General features: G+C 55.0%; 1 long non-coding RNA gene across 1 annotated transcript in view; it reads right to left on the bottom strand.

The window, feature by feature from the left end:
- Window positions 1–19,281, bottom strand: part of LOC308061682 — a 529,572-nt gene that overhangs the window by 54,693 nt on the left and 455,598 nt on the right. The window lies entirely within an intron of this gene.

Here is a 19,281-nt window from a genome sequence, read left to right as displayed (position 1 = left end):
ATCTAGTTTTCAGTCAGCACCACAACGGAGTCTGTATTGTCACTGTCCCATCCCCAGCACAGAGCTCCTGGCACAGAAGGTGCCAGTTTGCATCAGCTGGATGGGAGGGATGCGCGGTTCGTTAGGTGAAAACTACAGAAGGTGGCAGCTGGGAGCTGTCAGGTCCTCAGCAGTGCTGGCGCTTGGTCACTGGATAGACGTTTGGGTTCTGAGGGGTGTGGGGGGCTGCCGGGGTGGGCGTGAAGGGGGGTCTGGGGCTGCCAGGCCAGTGCACACCCCAGCAAAAGCTCTTCTGCCACTACTCCACCTCTGGCTATTATCTCTTGAAATCAAAAAGACAGCAAAGCAGCTTCTCTCCCTGTGTCTGCACGATGCCCTGGGATCTCTGCTTGCATCTGGCCGCAGCTGGGGCAGTGTTTTTCCCATTGCCTTTCCCGGTGCAGCCAGCTGTGAAGAGGAGCCCCACGCAGGGAATCTCACAGCACACGAACCACAAGGAGCGTGGCTGGGGTCAGCTCCCGTGCCCACTGGGGCTTCCTCGGGGCTTGTGACTCCCAGGGATGACTGGATGCTCCAAGCAGACTCCAGAACAGCAGCATCCCTCTCTCAGACCCTCTGGGCTCCTGGTCACTTGTCCCAAGGGATTTGTTCAGAAAGTGCTGCTGGGACACGTGTAGCGCAGAGGGGATGCGGGGGGTGAAGCCAGAGGCAACACCTGCAAGCCCGTGGGTGCACATGTGGGTCTCACGTCCCTGTCCCCCAGCAGGGACGTGCTCTCTAATCCACACCATTAGCAAAAGCTGCTCCATTAGCTCGGGTGGGGATTAGCGAACAGTCCCTGCGGAAGTTTTAGCCAGGCAAGTTGGAGGAAATGAATCCTGCACATGCTTCCTTTTCAGGAGGGGCACCATCACTTTATGGCGTGGAAGCGATGTGTGAGCATAAGTATCCCATTACAGACATCTGTGCGATAGCCCGAGCGCTCCCCAGCCCTTGCCACGGCCGGCTCGCTGAGTGTTTGAAAATGGAGACATCAAAGGTGTCCACTTTATTTATGACTCATGTTCTAGTGACTCATTCTGGTCAAAGCATGTGTTGGGGATGTTTTGGCCATTTTCATAATGTATTTTGTATAAAAGTAGTACCCAGCTGTTATATAACACGGCACGCTTCCCCGATCTCACAGGGATGGGGACGCGTCACCGGGGGGATGCCGCAGCCCGCCGCACTCTCCAAGGCAGGAGGATCCCTGGCGAGGTGCCGTCAGGGGGTCGGTGTGTACCCACACCTCTGTCTGTCCCCAGCAAGTTCCACAGGACTATTTCCACCTCTCCCCGGCAGGACGGTGGCACGGCAGTGGCAGCCAGGGCTGCAGGGCTGGGGGACAACAGCCGCTCCATACACACAAGGGGGTCACTGCAGGACCCGAATGCAGCCAGGGCCAAAGACACCAAAGTGTGGAGCCGCTCTCTGTTCTCTTTTCACCTATTCACACTGTTTTACAGCACTCACCAGTGCAGAATCCAAAATCCTTCCTGTGTGTTAGGTTGTGATGCTTGTCCTTTGGCAAGGACACCAGTGGGGAGCCCCAAGCTGCTGCAGAATGGGAGCGGGAGCGAATTTCCACCGAAGCAGTAGAACTGCTGCAACTCGCTTTGCTTGGTGAGCGCCAGCACGTGTTCTAGTATCAGCTTTCCAAGTGTAAATGATGCTACCTGCCAGTGCACGAGATTTTTATGGATGTACTCACGCTTGAAAATTTGACCCTCAAATCCTGTGCAATGCACATGAATTTTGAAGGAAGAAATATTGGGTTTTATTTCTTAAAGGAAAATAAATGTGATTTCAGAATAAATCAATAGAACATGACTTTGCTCAGTGGAATAAGCCAAGTGGAGACATGGAAAAATAAACTCTTTCTGACAACTCCTGCTGAAAGATTCTCATCTATCCAGGTCATAGGATCAACAGCAAGAATGGCAGCCACTTGAACTCTGGCAGGCAGCCCTCCGTGGCTTTGACAGATGTTCCTGGCACTAAAGCACGAGGATGCTCTGTGGATTGCTTCTGGTCCAGACAAGGCTGGCTCCTGGGCAGCCGCAGAGCCAGCCTGTGTGCCACGCTGGGAAGGTGCAGCCCTGGGAACACTGTCTGGCTTTGGCAGGCAATGCCCTCGTGAAGAGCCCGGTGCTGGGTGCTGAGCGGGGGGGGGGGCACACACAATACTAGAGACCCCCACAGCCTTACCCCTGCATCCCGTCCCAGTGCGGAGGTGGCAGACTATGGCAGCACTGGCAGCTCAGGGGTTAAGGCAGGCGTTGTGGGCAGCGGGGAAGAGCTCAGGCTTCACCAGCAGCTTCAGAAGATGTTGAAGCATTGTGAAGGGCTCCAGAGGCACCGGGGGACCTGCCTCCCTTTGTGCGCTGCGTGACTGTAGCTCCTGATGTGCCAGGAGGTGACAGCCACCCACCCTGGTGCGAAGTGCCTGGTTCCTGCCCACGCAGTCAGGGCAGGCCCTGGGGGCTCCGTGCTCAGGGGGAGGCGCCGCTTCCCCATCCTCCCTTTGCCTACTGGGGATGCTGGTATTAAACCAGTGAAGAGCCATTGGGGACGGCTGGCAGGGCAGCGCCAGCCGCATGCTCAAAAGGTGACACCTGGAGTCCCTGCAAAGTCACTAAAATGGGGAAAAATTCTCATTTAATTTGGTTCATTTGTTATAATGATTCTTCACCGTGGGCCATATTAAACACTTCAGTGATTTTTGCCTCTAAAACCCTCTTGCAGGGATCGTGATGAAAGGTATATTTATTGTACTTCAGCTTGGAAAGTTGTTTCAGATGTTTCCAATTCATCAACCAGTTCAGACATCTGTTCCTGGTTGGGGCAGAAAAGCTTAACTTGCACACACACACAAAAAGCGCTCATTTTGGAGATTTTTATGATGAGCTTTCTAATCCTAACAAGTTGTCAAATAGCACTAATAACCAGGTCACCCGCGGCCCCTGTCACTCCCCGGCCGCCAGGTAGGAGCCTGCGGCAGCTGCTCGGCTCTGGGAGCTTGGTGACATCCCCCCTGCATGGGGCTGCCCCTGGGGCCATGCACCCACCGGGGCTGCAGGGGAGAGACCCCCCAGTGCCACCCTACGAGGGGCTGGTCCGGGTGGGATGTGTGTGGGGCTGCACAGCCAGACCAATTTTGCAATCCTGGGATTGCAAAATCTAGCTTTAAGTCGGAACAGAGCTATAATATAGAGAAATACTTCACTGCAGAAAATATAAAACCTCAAAGCAAATTTTGAGGGAGGGGGACTGAAATATTTCATCAAGGCAAAAATCAATCGCTTTGTTTTGATTACAGCTTTTCAATAAATGTAATCTATTTCACTCTACCAAAAAAGGCAGTGAGGTCATTCCAAGTAAAAAATCTAAATGATTCATTCAGAAAATGTCAAAACAGGATGTTTTGATAGTGTCAGCAGTCTATTTCCAGATTTCTTTTGAAAGATATTTTGGTTAAGTCGACCAGGTTGCAGGAAGTGCTGTGATTTCGGAAGAACCACAAGCTCTGACAGGACACGGGCAGACACATCTCCCTCCCCTACCGCTGGCCCAAAATTTTCTTCCAGCACTCATTAATACTGGCCGCTAAGAGGCTGTGACTGTAATGAATCCCAACAGCTCCCATCCCATGAGTTGAGTCATGAGGCCAAGTTGAAGGCAGGCACTGTTTGTGCTTTGGAAAAATAAACCCCTCAAATCCAAGCGAGATGCACACACAAACGGACACCCCCCCACAAACCCCAGCAATTCCCGGGTGGTTGAGGCTCTTCTTTTCCCTCCGTTATCTGCCGGCCTTTCTGCTCCCCCCAGGCTCCACCGTGCACAACAGGACCAGACCCACTGCAGGCTCCCCCACGCTATCACCATGCCGGGGGGCGAGCAGAGCCCCCAGCCCCACACAGGGCTACCCCGAGCGCATCGTTAAGAGCCCTTTGCCGTGCTGATGAATGGCTGTGCCGGGCAGCACCGGGGCGCAGTCATTGCTGCAGATGCCTTTTGCCGCAGACACGCTCGCCGAGCACACCTGCCGAGGAGGTATGATGGATGAGCTGAGGGCATGTTTCCAACACACAGTAAAAGCTGTGTCTTATTGGTACAAGGCCAATTAGCGCAGGAACAACTGAAAATGATGAACTGCAGGAATTTTGTCCTGATGGTGCGGAGAAAGCTTCTCATGCTCCGGCCAAAGAGAAGGCGAGATGCTCTGAAGGTACCTGAGGATGGGTCCATCACCCGCAGCCTTGCAGTCAATTGCAACCAGACGCAGCTTGCACGGGAAGGCTGGGCCAGAGCAAGGGTGGCTGAGGCCCCAGACCCAGGCTCCCCCTGGGCTACAGCCCATCCCCTCAGCATTTAATGAGGTCCTGGCGGTTGTTGACATTTAATGAGGTTCCCGCAGTCCCCAGGGACTGCCAGGTCTGGACAGAGAGGACAGTGCCTGGTAGGGCAGTCCCTCAGCTGCAAGCAGGCAACAGCTTTGGATGCCTGTCTAATGGCTAAGCCGTAGGTTTTGGGGGAGCCAGGGCATCCCTATGTGGGGTGCCCCTGTCCCCCATCCCGAGGGTCCCGGCGGGCAGTCGTATCCATCTGGCGACGGAGGCCTGGGGCGAGCAGGCTCTGTTTGACCTGGACCGTGTCTGGTTTCTCCAGTCACACCACCAAATCTATGGATTTGGTGATGGATGTGACTTTTCTATACAGCCACAAAGAGCGAGGAGCAAGGTGCTGCCTGCCGCCCCTCTTGAGGCAGGCGGGGGGGCTGGGGACCCCCTGGGCAGCGCTGGCAGCTCAGTGAACCACTGGCTCCCAGCGCCACGCTGCTTTCCCAGGAGAGCAGGGCCCCGGGAATGTCAGCTACTTAATTAATCCTGAGCCTTGTCACCTGCCTGGGGTGTGAACCCCCAGACACACTCTGTGTCTGTCCCAAAGGGAGAGTGAGAAAAGTTAATTGAACCACGTTCCTCAGATTCACACAGAAGCTCTCCTGTTTTTCTATGCCAAGCAGCCCAAGAGCTTCCCGCAGCCTAATCCCCGGTGAGAGACAGACTGTCTAGCGACTCGGTGAATGCAGCAAATCCCGGCCGGGTGAATCTGCCCTCTGGTGCCGCGCAGAGATTCTTTAATTAAAGCAAATGTTGCCATGGTGGGGCATAGAAAGCTCTTGACAGATGCAAGCTGGGGAACAACAGACAACGCACAATCTCATTAGCACCTGCAGCTCCATCTGGTTATTGGATCGGGATGCTTTGAATTTTTATTGTATGACCTTCTTAGGTTCTCACCCCTCTCGCGGTGTGAGGCGCAGGTTTGTGGCAAGTCACAAGCATCCCAGCTCTGATCGGCACCGGCACGTCTCTCAGCGTGATGCGACCCTTTCTGTGGGTATTAGCAAAACAGCAGCTTCTGCTCTGCTTTTTGGAAACAAGGCAGGTTCTAGAGAGCTTGTGCCTGGCATGGATGAGGTACATCTGTTAACCCAGCATCTCTCTGTGGATGGCAAGAAGGAGCAAATCCTGCCCTCAGCCAGCGAACAGCTGCCAACAGGCAGCGAGGCATCTCACACCTGCCTTTGGAAGGGATGGGCGAGGCTGGGTCGTCTCTCAGTGAAAAGCAAATCGGCTGCCTCACAGGCTGAACATGCCACACAGGACCAGTCACATCCTGGGGAGCTGGAGGGACACGCTGGTGAACTGGTGTGCGATGGCCCAAAGGGGCTGCAGACCAGGCAGCTGCACACTGTGAGGAGGGTGATGGGATGGAGAGGGGCTGCCCTTGCAGATGCCAGCTTTGCAGGAGTGAGGGAAGAGAGGGTTTGTGCCTATCCCTGGTTCTTTCTGTAAAATCCTTTTGTGGTCTGCCATGTTAGCAGCAATGACTCATGCTGGAGGCAGGTTCCCAGGTGGGCATGCCTGCTGTCCCTTCCCATCCCATCCCATCCCATCCTGGCCACACTGGGGCCATCCCTATCCAGCAGCACACAGCCCATCCACTGAAGCACTGGTGAGGAGCCCTTCAGGTCCATTTCTTATCCACATCCCAGGCAGCTGCTGCAATCAGAGCAGCCCGCTTTTTGCAGTAATTATCATATTTGCCTTTACCCAGCCAACTTTATTTGTAAACTAAATGGAAATCTGAATCATGCAACTTCACAGATTCACAGAATCACAGCATGGTCAGGGTGGGAAGGGACCTCTGGAGATCATCCAGTCCTACCCCCTGCTAAAGCAGGCTCTCCTAGAGCAGGTTGCACAGAACCGTGTCCAGGTGGGTTTTGAATGTCTCCAGAGAAGGAGACCCCACGGTCTCTCTGTGCAGCCTGCTCTGGTGCTCGGTCACCCCCACAGTAAAGAAGTTCTTCCTCGTGTTCAGTTGAAACTTCCTGTGTTTCAGTTTGTGCCCATTGCCCCTCATCCTCTGGCTGGGTACCGCCAAGAAGCGCCTGGCCCCATTCTCCTGACACTCACCCTGGAGGTATTTGGAGGCACTGACTTCAAAGCTGTGCCGAGGTGCTGGGAGCTGGGCACCACCTGGTGCTCTGGCCCTGGCTGGTGGTGGCCTGGGATTAGCAGAACTTCAACATTCACTGAAGTGGAGAGACTTGCTCTTTAGCATCCTCCATCCCACCCCGGCACATCTTCCTGTTCCCAGTCTCTCCCCATGGCCAGCGCAGTTCGCAAACGGGGTGTGACGAAGCCTTTGAGCGGCACTCGGCCCCCAAAGAACCGTGCAGCACTTGCTGTTGCTGCTGCTGTGCTTCCAATTAGCTCACATCTGTTACAGCTATCCTTCCCTCCAGCCCCCACCTCGAGTGCCTGCAAGTGATTTTATGCAGTAATAACAGAAATCACGAAACCTGAAATGAATCTAAACAAAAGGAATCATTCAAATTACCCTTAACCCTTTGAAGACCAGGGCCTGTTTGTAACAAAGAGGCTCAGGTTCAATGTGCTCCTTGACACAAATCCAGCATCTTGGCCAAATGAGTCATGACCTGCGGGAGAACCCAGCTGCATGGCTGACTCAGGCTCCAGAGCACAATGGATTATTTATGCTGGGAGTATCTGATGCAGATGTATGGTGCATCACCCCATGGTTCACATGGCATCCAACCTCTTTGCTTGGCATGCAGCAAACCTGGCCTCTGCTTTGCTGTGCAAGCTGGGGCTCCCGCAGCGACACCTGAATGGAGTTTCTAGAGTTTTCCTGCTGGAGAGAACAGATACATTTGTGTTGGGAAAGCTGCTGGGGTGTCCTGTTTTCCCCTTCCATCGTGTGCTGCAGTGTTATGTAATGTAAGATTTAATTTCTCCTTGGCTTAGGCAAGCTGCTCCTGCTATATTGCTCCAGTGCATCGCGGGGGGAGCACTCTTCTGTGCATTTCTCGCAGCACGGCTCCCACACACGGCAGGGGTCTCTCTGGATGGGCAGGCAAAGCATTGCAGCATGGCGAATGTTCTCAAGAACAGCATGCAAACCCACGACCCAGGACGTGGTGAGTCTGCGGCTCTCTGTCCCCTGGGACTGCTGGCCGTGCTGCCGTCCCTGAGCATCGCTGCAGACTCGCAGGGAAACAAGCATGTCCCTCACTGAGCTCTGCACTGTGGTTTCCCACAGAAGCAGCACTGTCCAAGGAGCAGTTGTTTCCACCTTCAGGAGTTCTGCGTTAGCAGCCAGAAGCTCTGCAGACCCACCAAGCGCTATGTCCTGGCCTCGCCACTGTCCCTCTCTGGTCTGTGCAGCTGACATCTCCCACAGCTCCACCATCCCACTGCAAATGTCAATACTCCCCTGAACGCCTTGGGCCAACGACCAACCTGCTCAGCGTGCTCTGTAGTGACTGGGTTTACCATGACTTGTGGCCAGGCTCATCCCGGGGTGGCTGGATGGTTTTGACACCAGATCGCTTGGTCGTCAGAGGGTGAGCGAGGCCCCACATACTTCTATGATGCTGCGACAAAGCAGGCAGAGCCCGGCGACCGTGATCGCAGCCCATGAATGGAGCTGTCCTACACCATGGCCACCCTGGGATTCCCGGCCTGGAAGGCTCCAGATGTCCACAACATTTTTATTACTGTACTCTAGAATTCTCAAAGGCCCAAATAAATAAATAATAAAGTGCTTTTTTTTTTTTTTTTTTTTCTTTAGGAACCCACCAGTTTCTTTCAACATGGCCCAGTTCTGAGGCATTTCTGTGGGTTGTTGCAAATGACCCCCAAGCAGGAGGTTAATGCTGGTGGTTGTGGTTAGCAGTCACACACAAGCTGGAGGCTTCTGACACTGCTAATAAGGCACATGTGTGTGAATGGAGAATCCAGCATGTGGCAGCACCAGGATTTCCTGCGTCTGGGGTTGTCTGAAGCTCTCCGGCATGACGGGCTGCCAGGGTTCACGTTTGCCTGACCTGCCGGGGCAGGCTCCTGGCACATGGTGCTCAGCCGGCAGCAGGACAGCACTGCCGTCCCGAGTGCCACACTTCTCCTTGGCCACCTGCAAGGAGCTGAGCAATGAACACCAATTCTGTCGTGGAGGAGGCTTGTACAGCCACAAGCATCCGAAACGGACTCACGTGGGTGGGCAATGCTTCCCTCCCTCCAGCCCACCAGCAAGTCAGCACACGTCCTCCTCTTTCCTGCTGATCCCAACAACCAAGGGTCAGAAGGCTGAGATTTGATTAAAGATCCATCTACACCTAAGGCTGGTTGTGATTTAATACTGGTCACTTGCATTACAGAGACCTGTGCCCAGGAACCTGCCTTGCTTGGGCAACGAGCATCTCTCGAGCCTGCCTACACAGCTGACATCTACATGGGCTTTCTGTTCCAGCTGCAGAGAGCTGCCCTGCACGCAGCCACCCAGACTCTCCTGTTTCCCTGTTCTCCTCATTTCCAGGCTCCAGAATTCCCAAATAAACTCAATCCCAACTTGAGCAGCTGACTGGGGACGCAACTGCAGAGCACAGACTGAAGCACCAATTCATCAGTGCTGGCATGGTGACCACAGCTCTGAGTTACTTATCCTTCTGTATCCCCTGTATGAATATGGATCCCATGTGAACACCTGGCTAATCTAATGAAGAAAAAAAAAAAAAAGAAAAAAAAAAGAGCATTAAAGATTATATAGTCAATAAATTAATGTTCTCTCCAGAGAGATGTCAGAAAAAGAAAAGATGGAGAAGGCTCCCAAGCAGGAGGAAGGGCAGGCAGAAGGTGAGCTCCCTGTGGCACGTGGGAAGGTGGTGACTTGCTGGCCACAGATCTATGTATTTGTGAAGCACATTCTCATCTCTTTCAATCATTGGATAAATTACTCCAAACTCAGAATTCTTAGGAATTTGCCTTACAAGCAGTGCAGTATTTTGGCAAGTTGCGCTGCTAAAGAAATGCCATTTTTACAGCAGCAGTATCACATTTTGCTATCACACCCTACCAGCTATTTTTGCAGAGCTGGAGATCTACACCCTTCTTACTCTGCAGTCACAGTAAATGTGTTTTTCACTTTCTTACCATGCTTAAAAATAGCATTAAGTTTTTGCTGATCACATGATTAAAAAAAAAAAGCTAACTGAGTGATGCAGGGAGTAAAAACATGTGGCACAGTAAAAACAAATTAGGTTCACATATGTTTTGTGTAACCCTCAAGACTTGTCTGTATTAGATATCAGTAATGAAAAGAATATTAAACTCTAACAGCCCAAAATACCATATGCTTAGGAATTCAAAGAGGAACAATGTATTTGCATTGGATGCTCCTGAATGGAAAATGCCCACAAATAAGCATTTTTTCCTTAGCTGTGGAAAAAACCCCTATCATTCCTCTACTTTTCAGTAACTTTTTAGTATGTTTTTAGGCGCTGCTGCCGAGTCACTGGAAGCCGCCTATGCATTCACCCCACGTGGTGGCTGCTGGCCTGGGGACATGGGAGCAGGGAATGCATCAGGGATGGCCACGTGCCTGGTGGTGGGAACAACAAGCACGGTGGGGGTGCTGCTGGACCCTGTGTGCATGGTGCCTCCTGGAGGGGCAGGCAGGGACTGGGGCAGGCAGGGTCACCAGCTACTCTCCCGGGCTCTCCTCTGGCCCACGGCTTGGTGACAGCCACGAGGAAACAGGCTTTGACTTCGTTTTGCCCCATGTACTGGGGAAAGGCCCGGGAGGCTGTGAGGAGGCAGCCCCATCCCTGTCCCTATCCCTGTCCCCATCCCATCCCATTGCAAGGCCCCTGGGTGCAGCCCCAGGCCCCAGGCAGGAGTGTGTGTTTATCCCTCCTGTTTACGAGCTGCGAGTGGGGATCCTCGGCGTGACTCACTGCCTGCAGCCACGAGTCAACCACAACTATAACTTTCCAGTTTGCCTCGGAAAAAGGGGGGAGGGCAGCATAAAGAGGGAGGAAGAGCTGGAAAATGTTAGGAAAAGGCAGCAGAGGCTCTAAAGAGACCAGAGGCAGCTGAGAAAAACAACAAACAGTCTTAGAAGGATATTAACATTTTAACGAGAATTCCTTTAATTTAATCACAATAAGATTCACTAAGAGGAGGAAGAAAAAGAAAGCTTCATCTCAGCCCTTAATGAAAAAATCTTCATGCTACGGGCCAGTGCTCCTGCAATTAATTCCCCTTGGTGGAGAGTTTCCATGTGCACCTCCGGAGTCAGAGCTTTCACGCCTTGGCATTCGTAGAGCAACCAAAGGGATGGCAGAGATTTATTTGTTTTAATCTTCTGCATCTTCTTCTGATGTTTGTAGCAGTGCAGACATTGCCACAGCCACTCTCTGGGACATCCCAAGTGGAAACGTGGTGGAGGAGGTTCTGCCCATGGCCCTCTGCAAAAACACCCTGCAAGTCACCGGGCAGGGGGCTGCAAGTGGCAGGGACACCTCAGGGGGCTGGGGCCCCCAGAAATGGGGTGCTGACAAGGCATCAGCCAGAGATGTCTGGGAAATCCTGCTGTGGGGAGAAGTGAGCCAGAGTGTGGCTGGTGCCCATGTTGGTGGGAGCAGCATCCACAGAGGCTCTGCCAGGGCCTCGTGCCCCCCAGCCCATGAGACCCCCAGGGCTTTCGCACGGGGACTCGAGGAGAGATGTCCCAGCGGGAAGGGTGACCTGCCCAGGGCAGCAGGGTGTCACTTCTGAGCCAAGGAAGCTGCTTGGTAAGTGCTTCCCTTGCCCTGCCCCAGCAAATAAAATAAAATCATTTGGGTTTTACGTGGAAGCAATGTTTTACTGCCTCTGAGATCAGTCATGGTGCAAGGGAGCTGAAGTCAGACAATACAAATGACACGTCCTAAACGGCATTTTTAAAAGCTCAAGGCAAGCTTGTAAAGATTTTATTTGTATATGAGGCTGTAATGAATAAAGGAATTGGCATTGCCGCCTCCACCACCCTCCAAGAGCCCTGTCTGCTTTCCCGAAGTAAACGCACCAGGGAGCAGCAGCCGTGACGCCAGGCCCTCGGCGCCCGGGCGGCCGCGGCGCGGGGCTCATGGCACGGCCGTGCTCAGGGCACGGGCAGGGACAGCTCCGAGAGGATCTCATGCCCTCCTGGGCTCAGGGAGTGGGGCTGGGGGCACCTCTCCCCGTCACCCTGCACAGCCTGGCTCTGCTCACCGCCGCAGCACTGCCGGATGGCAAAGCCGCTGCCGGCGTGGCTGGTGACAAGGTGCCTCATTTTCAGGCTTACTGCTGTGGGAAGTATTTTAACAAAAACATATTTTGCATGGAACCATTTTTCTTGAGAAAAAAAGCAGGGCACAGAGATGCTGAGTGCCCGCGGAGGGCTGTCCTGAAGCGCTTGCCCAGGACCCTGCCAGCCTGGGCAGCTGCACAGTGCCCTGCTCCGAGCCCAGCTGCCACCCCCGTGCCCGCACCGCGGCTCCCCAGGGGGCTCCTGCCCCCCCGGCCTCCCCGGCACAAAATCCACCGCTGCCCTTTCCCAGACGCCCTTCCCAGGCTGTGCAGGGTGACTTCACCATGCTAATCCCAGGCAACTGCTGAACCATTGTCTGCCCAGCGCTGAGCTAGGATATTATGGCTGGGAAAACTTCCTTCCGAACTGCAAGCTGTGTGAACAGAACTTGTTTAAAATAGCTGCTTTAACAAACAAACAGGGCCAGCTCCATTTCCATCAGCATCTCTCCTCCTCAAACATCAACATTTATGTTTGGGTAACAAGAAACTGCCTCTAGAGCAGGCGCAGCCGTGGCCACGCTGATCTCCAGGGCTCTTGCCTGCAATCCTGGCAAAAGGCAGGACAGAGGAAGCCACTGAAGGGCCAATTTGACAGAATTGTGACAGATAAAGTGACAGAATCCCCAGCATCCCAGCGTAGCCCTGCTGGCACCCTCTCCCCAGACCTCAGCCATGCAGGGTGGCCGAACTGCGAGAGGCAGCACAGGCACCGTGGGAAGGGGCTGGTGTTCCTGGGTGCGTTCCCTGGGATGGAAAGGAGTGTTGCTGTCAGAAAGCCCGTGAGCCACAAAGCATCCTGAGGACGGACTTTGAAGCCCACATTGTTTTCATTTGGATGTTATTATTAAAAAAGTCACTTGCATGTTTTCTGGTAAAACAGTTTGCTCAAATGTTTCCTCTTCTCCTCCAGCTCAGACCAGAGCCTGATGGGAGCACACACAGGGCCTGACTGTGCACACACAGGCAAGGGGCGAGATGGGATGGATGGAGGTGCAGTCAGCTCAGAAAATGCCTCTGCAAGTAATTGGGGTGGAGGTGGGAGAGGGCCAGGGGCCACCCAAGCGTCCCAGGCATCAAGGTGCTGTCCAGGCTGGGTGGCCCCAGGGTTCCTGACCTTCCAGATCCCAAAGCTGGGGCTGGAGCTTGCAAAGGGCAGGGCCCGTCTGGGACACTGAAATACATCTGGGTTTCCAGCACTGAGCAGCCTTGCTGCAGGCAGTGCAGAGGCAGAGGGAAGAAATTCTGTGGAAGAAGGAGAAGCCCAAGCAGCTGGCTCGGCCCACAGCCGCTCCCACTGCTCAGGGCGCCATCGGGGATGGGCCACCCGCCTGGGTATCACGGTGCCACATGGCCGGCACGGCTGCTCCCACAGGGCAGGGCCAAGCTCAGCCCATCCGTGTTCGCAGTGGCTGCTGTGGCTAAGGGCGGCACTGGGGAGATCACATCAGATCCCGGGGCAGCTGGGTCCCTGCAGCAGCCAGTCCATGGCCTTCTCTGATGCTAGCCAGCCCTCACAGGAAGCAAAGAAGCTGCCATAGCGCTTCAGAGAAACCATGTTGTATCTAGAGGTGTCTGATAAAGCTAAACTGTTGGGCTTATCCAAAAAAGAAGTATGGCATTGTGATGGGCAGGAGCCCACGGGGGCTGCCACTGCCTCTCCAAACCAGCTCTTGAGAAGAAAGGGTGGCCCTGCTTTGGAAACCACTTTCACCAACTGGTAAACCCAGAGGATCCCTGCTTAGCTGGAAACCACCCCTCCAACAGAGCAAATTAATTATGTTCCAAAGACAGTGCGAGAAGCAGCGAGGAGGCCAGCTGGAAGCAGCGTTGAGTCCTCTCACACCAAGGGCCAAGTTCCACTTCACATGACATCAGTGGGTGCTTTGACTGTGGTGCCAATGTAATCAAGGTCTGTCCCGGGTGCAGACAGCTGCCTTCATGGAGAGGAGAAAATCCAGGCCTCTGAATGGTGCTCCCAGCGCAAACGGTCCCCTCCCTGCTCTGCATTTGTGAGGGGATTTGGAGTGCATCACCCTGCGCTGCAGTTCAGACAGGCTCTGCCCTTGGCACACACACGGCGCTCCCGAGCCGCTCGCTGGGGCAGCGGAGCTGCCTTTGCAGCCCAATCGGCCGGCATGCCCTGGTGAGGAGCAGCCAGTTCGGGACAGGGTGTTTGTTCCCCTGCCTCTTCTGTGTGCTGGCCAGGGGTGGCATCTCCAAGGGGCTGGGGAAGGTGGTGGGGGCTGCCTGGGGGAGCTGTGGGCAACTGAATATGCAGAGCCCCTTTGCCCTTGGGTGCATGGCCATGCGAGATGCTTTCAGCTCCAGGACTGGGGATGGGGACTGGCAGAGAGCTGTCCCCAGGGCCTCTCATCCACCCGGGCTGAGGACAGGACAAAAACCTCACTGAGAGAGACCATGTCATTACAGTAAACAGCTCCTGGGGGTACCTCCTGCTGGTGCTGGTGCTTTGCTGGGTGACACTCTGTGCGTGCAGCCCCATGTGACACGCAGCAGCCTGGGGTGGATGCGTGCATCTTGCTCCTTCCCATGCTGAGCTGGGCAGCAGACGTTGGGAAGAAGGTGGGAAGTAATGCAGGAGTGGAGGGAGGAGAGACTCGGCGCCAGCCCTGGGGGACACTGCAGTCCTCCTCAGTGGCAGCTGTGTGCCAGGGATGGTCCCTGCTCAGCTTTGGCATTTCAGCTTCCTGCACACCTCTCTGCTTCAGCACCAGCCCTTCCAGCCCTGCGTGCCTGACGTGCAGGATGGGGACACCCCTCCTGGGAGCGAGCAGGGCAGCGGGGGTGATGGGCACAGGACCGACACGGCTTGTCCGAGCCCATCCCTGCGCTGCTCCCAGGTGCCAGCAGAGCCAGGCAGCTGTGCCACGAGCTGGGGGAGGCCTCGCGCAGTGCACTGCCTCCCCTGCGAGCAGTGCTCAGGTTACACTTGACATAGTGAAGTGGCAGCAAAATGGATTTAATCTATTTACTTTTTAAATGTAATGATGGAAAACAAAACATGTTGCAAAAGTTGTTTGTTTCGTACCAGCTCTGCTTAGACCCACTGAGGAAGGAGTGGCTCCTGGCAGCTCCTGCTCTTTGGAGACCAGCGATTACTGAGCCGACACGCTGTGCCAAGGACCAGACGGCTGCTGGAGACACCCTCCCTCCCCAGGGGCTGTGCTGGGCACGGCCGAGCCGCAGAGTGGGCCATCTCCTCGGCAAGGGTGCCAGCGCCCATGGGGGGTCTCAAGGCTGGCCGGGCTGCAGACCCGCTGCCGTGCAGAGGCATAGGGGCTGCAGAGAGGACCCAGGCTGCAGAGGGAGCCCGAGTGAGCGGTGGAGGTGGAGGGACCTTGCGAGCAAAGGGTGTGATCCTGCACACACTCCAGCAACACCCTCAGTCCACTTCGTCCTGTGCCTGTTGCAGGGCTCGGCACCCCTCCGGGCTGGGCCCAGGGCAGGGCAACACAGGGACTGCGCCTGCCCTCCTGCCCTGCACCTCTTGGGAGAAGGGGCAGCCACCTTGGGAGCAGCCTGCACCTCCCAAAGCAGGATGGGGCGCATGATGAGATGGGAGCCGCCGACAGGGTCCACATGGGGGCTGGCGGTGCCCAGGTGCCCAGCATGGAGCATCCCCACCATGCTGGGGCAGCCGCTCTGGTGAGGGGCTTGAAAATGGTGTGGGGTTGGGGATGGGTTGCATGGGAGGGCCAGCAGCTTGTGCATCCTGAAAGCCAGGCCCCAAGATGCACCCCGAGGCACCAGCCCCCTTGGTCCAGACTTTCCCATGGCACTGTCAGCCCTCAAAATTTACAACGGACCACCGAGCCTGGGCATTGTCAAGCACCTAATTGAAAACACTGTAAAGGCAACATGGCAACATGTCCTGGGAGCCCAATGCTGATGGCCACCCAGGTGCCCCATGGCACCGGAGTCCCAGCACAGCACAGCTGGCGTGCAGTGGTGCTGTGGGGCCAGGGTCCTGTTTGCTGGGTGATGCCCAGCCCCAGGTCTATCCTGGTCAGGCATCTGTGGGCAGGGAAGAGGCCCCAGAGAAATCTCCTGCAGACGTGCTGAATCCCACGCAGGAGGGTGCTCTTTCCCAGAACTTTGGTTAGGAGATACTCATGAGTTAATTAATCCTTGAGTTTTTAAGCAGAGACATATTTATGAGCCTTGTAAGAGGCTGGGGCCCAGAGAGACATTTCTTTATTCTTCCTCCAGCTCAGCTGAAGGAAACCATAAGGGGAAAGAGCGACTGAGCCACGAAAGCATGGAAGATGGATTTCGGGCTGGTGATGGGGAAACAAAACCCAACTTGCCTGGGTGGGAACAGTGGCCAAGTGACAGCTCCCTTCCATCTCCTTTGTCTTCTCATCCTTTGTCTACAGGGTGCTTGCTACAGCCTGGCTGCTGGATGCCAGGGTATCTCCAGTGTTTGAAGTCTATATGTAAAGCACACATGTGGCGTGAGTGTCCACCATGAGCCTCCCCAGCTCCTCCATGCTGGAGGGGGCAGCTGTCGTGGTCCCATTGTCCCCCCACCTTCAGCAGCACACAGCATGGGCAGTACCATGTTGTGCTTTGGGGTGACTGTTTGGTCCCATGAGCTCCCAGCATCCCGCAGATGGAGCCACTGAAAGAACAGCTAGCAAGGACACAGGCAGGGACATGCTGCCTGCACCTCCCCCGGCACAGCCCTCCTCCCGCACCCAGCTCTTTCCTCTGCCCTCGCCCAGCTGCGCTGCCTTGAGAGGGGCAGGGTCTCTTCTGATTTCTTTCCCTCCACACTGCTGCAGGGCATCCTCTGCAGCCCCTGCTCAAACACATCTGCATGCACTTTGCAGCTTTCCAAACTGCACCGTAAGTGGACCTGTAGATGAGGAAGGTGTTCAACCAGCTTCTCATTCCCTGTGATTCTCATGTGCAGTCTCCTGGCTCCAGTGAGCGAGCTCTGGCCCCAGGAGCCTGGCTTCCCCCGTCAAGTGGATCTGATGGGCTTTTCTCTCTAGAGATCTGGGACACCGCTGTGAGCGGGTGGAAATTGCCATTGGCCGCCTGCAGCCAGGGGAGCAGAGGAGCGCAGCAATGCTGATTACATCAGCCAAGACGCCAATGGAAAACCAAGAGTGGAAGAAACATCCAACTGTGCTTTCGCTGAGCTTCTCTGCTGCATCAGGAGCAATGGAGAAACTGTGTGATGGGGACGACCAGCTGCCTTCCTGGGCAGGGGACATTTTTGCAGGCTAAGAGCTTGGAACTGAGGCTATTTTGCTTTATCCCTTTCCTCGGAGTGAGCTGCTTATGACATTCCCTGTCTCTCTGCAATCGCTGGTTTATCTATCCACCTCAAATGATACTTCCTCAGCTTTACTGTGCAACTTGGCCAATAGCGGCAGAGAAATGTGGCCACCACATGTTGGCAGCAATTGAATCCTGGGCACATTTTTTCTTTGCACAGCCTTTAAGCTGTGGGAACCATTTCAAAGGAAACCATTCCCCCTATAACATGCTTGTGATCTGAAGATGTCTATTTAGATGGCAGCCCGGCATTAATTTAGCAATTCACTACAGAGTTTGGCGTGATGTTTAAAGCACTAAAATAAATTGTGGTGAAGTCGTTTCCCTCAAACCAGATTGTGTGGTTTACATTATTTGTCAACCTTAAGTACAACTGGCATGTTTGTATCACTCATGCAAAGCCCCATTGTGCCTCTCTAGAAGGGGGAAGAATCCACACAGAAACGCATCCAAGTTCCTGCCCCGGCAGTCTCATGTCCCTGGGAGATCTGCCCCGGAGGCACGGAGTCCAACTGGCTGGAAGAGAGCCTGGGCTTTCCTCAGGATGATGGGTGTTAAGTGCAGGCTCATATAGGTTATATTACAAAGGGCCGTTTTAATCAGATGCAGATTTGTACTTTCTGCCTGCAGTGCCTAAAATCCATGGAGCCGCAATGACTTAGACACGCACATACGAGCACACACACATGCACACCGCCATGTGAACATGCTTATCCACCGAGGACAGTGCCCGCCACCAGCACCAAGTGACAGCCAGCACCTGCTGCCCCACGGTCAGTGGCCTCTCGCCCTGCCTGGCATGCCCAAGGGGACAGTCGTGGCCAGGAGATGCTGAGAGGGAAGCGGCAGGTGAGGGTGAGGCTGACCCAAGCCTCTTGGGAGCCTGCCATGTGCTTTGGGGGCTGCCCTCTGGCAGCTCCTCTCTCTCCAGAGAAGTTTGTTTGATGCCCCAGCCATGCAGGCAGGAAAAGGGAGCTGGGACAGGATGAAGGCTGCTGGTCTTACACAGGGGACATCTGGTGAGGCCTTTGCCTCTGGCCAGGCTGAGATGCTGCCCCAGCCTGGCTGGAGCACCAAGCACCACTGCGGGGTTCCCCCATCTTGCTGGCAGTGCATGAGTCATTGCAGCGCTGCCAGACCTGGCTGTTCCTGCTGCCTTTGGCTATCGGTGTGCTGCGGGGATGTGTGTGGGGTCAGGCAGGGACAGCACGTCGGCACTTTCACCAGCGCTGCTGGGAGCAGGTTGGAGGGGCGTGTTGTGGTGCTGAGCCTGCCTCTGGGCGAGCAGGCGGGATCCTGCCTGTGATCTCAGTGCTTTATCCCTTCCTTCCCTTCCCTCAGTCCCTGCAGCCAGAGAAATCCCCGGATGGCTGTCACAGCTCTCCGCACACAAGCTGGCTGGCAGCGCCGAGGGTGTTTCATTCCTCCACCTCCCAGCAACTCACTAATGCCAGAAGAGCTGTCCTTCGGGAAGCGGCCAAGGCTTCACACAGATAGAGTTGCGCTCACACATCTCCTCCAGCCCCCAGCAGCTGTGGCAGGCTTTCACGGAGGGTGCTCCCCACCCTGCTGAGCTGCCCCTGGGGTGCTGGGACCACAGAGCACGTCTGCTCTGTAGGGAAGGGGCAACTGCTGCAATAGTCTCATCATGTGCCCTGGGAATCACTGTCCAGTAACCAAGGGTCCTCTATCTCCCTCTGTCCCCATGCCACCTGCCCCCTCCTGTGCAGGTCTCTGGACCCATTTTGGAGCACACTCCCCACCGTGCATCCTGGAGCAGTTCAGCAGGCGTGTGCCCTCCACGCTCTCCTCCGGCAGTTCACCACAGTGTAAACTTGGAGAGCAGGAGCTCATCAGCTGCATTTCTTCTGCAGCATCTCTGAATTGTAAAAGACACCCAATTTTCTGGAAATTGAATTCAGACAATAAAGAACTCTGCTACTCCCAAGAGCTGTCCGTGTGTGCTCTGGCCATGTACATGTTTGTGCTTTCATTGGATGATGGCAGAAACTCCCTTGCTCATATGAAAATTCAAAGGGACGGAGCAGAAGCAGAGCCAGGCTGCACAGACATCTGGCAGCACCAGCTGCAGCCTCCTGGCACAGATGCCCGTCCCCTCCTGTACCCTGCACCCTGCAGCCCTGGCAGCCGTGCAGCCAGTGCCCAGGTAGCCTGTGTAGCATTTGTCCTCAGCAATGCTTTAGATAGGACATTGCCCAGTACAAACACA

Source organism: Falco punctatus (assembly GCF_963210335.1).
Source record: "Falco punctatus genome assembly, chromosome: 3".
NCBI classification, from domain to species: domain Eukaryota; kingdom Metazoa; phylum Chordata; class Aves; order Falconiformes; family Falconidae; genus Falco; species Falco punctatus.
This window is presented reverse-complemented; position numbering and strand designations above follow the sequence as displayed.